The following is a 3,272-nucleotide window of genomic DNA, read 5'->3' as shown; positions in this document are numbered from 1 at the left end:
ATTTAAAGAGCTGGTCGAAACAGCGTACTTTCTACTAGCATCTGATTTGTCACATGATTGCATATTGTTTTATTTGTCAAGGACCTCAAGGTACCAAGGCTTCCTTTATGTCTTGTTAATTTCAATACCTCTCAGGTTAAGGTGAAGATATTGTAACCCAATTCTCCACTCTGACTGCTTCCATAAGCGCCCAATATTTTCCTACTTTCTCTGTGGATTGCTTTGTTTCACTGTCCAACCTCCATCAGGCAGCAGAAGAAGCAATATTTTTGGTCTGTTTTCCCACTGTGGTTGCTTTATTATTTAACTCATACCATGTAAATCACCAGCTGGAGGGTGGCCTTTGAGTGAACCTCACTGTAAGTCTGAATTGGCTGGTGAAGAGATGGTCAGTACATTTTCCTGCTACTTTTCACAAATCTCACTTTTCTGAGCTTTCGCCCATTAGGAACAGTTATAATTCTTTAATGTAAAGTGTCTTTTGTTGGTGTTACTTCGGGTTCCCTCCAGCCCAATAAAGCAGCAGGTCAATGCTTACACTTGTGGGAGAATTTTGGAAGAGGTTCAAGGGAGAAGATCTGTGATGGTCTTTAATCTGTATGATTTCTCAGAGGAGTATGCTGAATCCTGCTTTGTGGTTAGTGTCTTTTAATTACCAACGTTATCAGATAAAGAAATTACATCATGATCTCCCATCAGTGGATTACATTGTATTCACCAGACAGAAATCTCTTTTTAGAACAGCCTTCTCCAAGGTGGGTTGTGGAGGAGGTGGCACTTGTCCAGTTACCTGCTCTGTGTTCTAGAATCTTGGTGACAAAGGTCAGGTAAGGTCAACCCAGGCCCGATATCTACCTACAACTATCCTGAATGAGTTAATCTGGGACTTTATTAATTCAACGATAAATGTCCACCAAACCTGCAAATAATAAATATATATAAATATATATTTAACTATATAAATAATAGTGAACACTTTTTGAGTATTTACTATATGCCAAGCAAGAATCCTATCTCATCTTAACTTCTAAGTAACCCTATGAGGTCATACAGCTACAATTTACTGAGCTCTCACTATGCATCAGGAATTATTTCAAGTGCCGTCCATAAACTAACTTATTTATTTAATCCTCCCAATAATCCTATGGCGTAGGTACAATTTTCAACTCATTTTATAAATGAGGAAAATGAGGTACACAGAGAAGTTAGGTAACTTGCCAGAGGCCATACGGCTGGCAAGAGGTGAAGCTGGGATTTAAACCCAGCAGTCTGAATTCAAATCCTATGCAATAAACCACAACTGTCTCTGCAAAAGATACATGGGGATGTGGACCAGTGAAAACTTCCTGTTCCTTCAGCAACTAAGAAAATAGTTGCTTCTTACATACACATCTAAGAGCATATTCTGGGCTCTCAGATTCTGTTCATCCCAGCTCGCTGTGGACACTACACTGTTTTTCCACAGTGCTGCAGGAATGGTGGTGGCTCCTTGAGAGGCCTTTTTCTCCAGCTCTGCAAATGTAATTTCTCATATTTCCCTTTAAATACAATCTTTGTTGATTTCTATGGAGATTGGCTCTCCCAATATTTTCTGCAAAATACCTGCCTCTAATTGCCAGGAAACGCCTCTCTCTGGGTTTGTTTACATGGCCCTGTGGCGCTGTCTGTTCAGACTGTGCCCTCTGTGCCCTGTCTCTGTTTCTCTCTACTATTAGCATTCTCTGCCACATTAGAGCTGTGAAAAGAACCATATTTCTCTGCCTTTGCTAAGAAGAAACATTTTAATATTGGGATTTCGGCTAAAGAGTAGGTGTCCCATTGGGCACCTCTCATGAAATAATTTAATCTCCCCCAGTAATAATAGCTCAGGAGAGTTCTGATTTGTTTTAAGCATTTCATACTCCAAATCAAGTATGTTACATTAAAAAAAAATGGGAGTACTGCCTTCTATATTGAGAAAGAGTAGTGAAGATAAGTGGAAATGAACTTCAGTATCAAGCAAACCCAGATTTGCATCCCAGGTCTAGCACGTACTGCCTGTGTGGTCTTTGACAATTTACTGAACCTCTCTGAGTTTCCTTCTTCCATAAAGCAGAGAGAAAAACACCTCAGAGAACTTTTCAGTAGATGTGATGTTCCTGGATTTGACTAGGTATGAAAAATTTTTCCATCAAATTTTTCTGTTTCCTGTTCTGCAATATTTGGCTGTTATACTTAACCTCACTAGAACTCACTTTCCTCATTTTAAAATAGGCTGTCAAAGTCTCTTTTAGCTCTAAGTGTCTCCTATATCAATATCTGTAAATGTGCTAAGTGCTCTCCTTGTGTTATCTCATGAGATCCTCTTAACAACCATTTTGTTTAAGTCCTTTTATAATTCACATTTTATAGATGAGACTCAGGAAAAATAAGTAACTTGTCAGGCTGAGGAGTGAGGATTTGAACCCAGAGTCTGCACACCAGGACTCAGGGCCATACTCAGTGGATCCTTGAAAAATGGCTACTTAGCAATTGCTTCAACGCTCTTGAGCATTCAGACAGGTGCCACTGTGACGTGGTGGGATGTAGGTTCACTAACAGGGCACAAATTCAAAAGGACAGGAATTTCATTGGAGGGACAGGATGGTAAGAATTTCATTAGAGTGACAGGATGGTGCCTCACACAGGACACAAGCAGGCGACAAGGAGATACTGAATTGCTGACTGATTGGCTAGATAGCTCACTAGCCACCTGGTCAAGCTGGACATTGTCTATGGTGAACATTGTGACTAAATTGACAGCTGAATGAAATATCTGAAAAGCATGTCTTTGTCACTTTTCAGTGATATCAGGGCATCCATCTATAGTAACCCTGCTCTCTTATCAAATTTCTTGCCTGTAATATACAATAAGTTCAGAAACCAGTCAAACAAACTTGTTAGAATTTTGCTTTTTTGAATGAGTTAGAATATTCTGAGGAAGTGCCTGAGCAGCGCTTGGAGATGTGTTAGGGCTTGGAGACTGTGATATTTCGGTGTCATCAGAGAGAAGGAAATGCCTTTCAAAATAATATGAAGCCTATAGAATGTTTATACTAATTTACATATGTAAATACATAGATGTTTGTGTCTGTTACACACACATTTGGCTATGCTTAAATGTTCTGTTCCTTGCTGGTCTCAAATGCAGATGCAAGTAGTAGCTATATTCAACTTCTCACATAAATTGCTTATAACTCCAGGTAATTATATTGACCTACCTCTCAGGAACCCAGATTGGCTTTCCAATTATC

The sequence above is a fragment of the Rousettus aegyptiacus genome, unplaced genomic scaffold (genome assembly GCF_014176215.1).
Source record: "Rousettus aegyptiacus isolate mRouAeg1 unplaced genomic scaffold, mRouAeg1.p scaffold_m13_p_4, whole genome shotgun sequence".
NCBI lineage: Eukaryota > Metazoa > Chordata > Mammalia > Chiroptera > Pteropodidae > Rousettus > Rousettus aegyptiacus.
The sequence above is the reverse complement of the archived record's forward strand: the minus strand, read 5'-3'. Positions refer to the sequence as shown.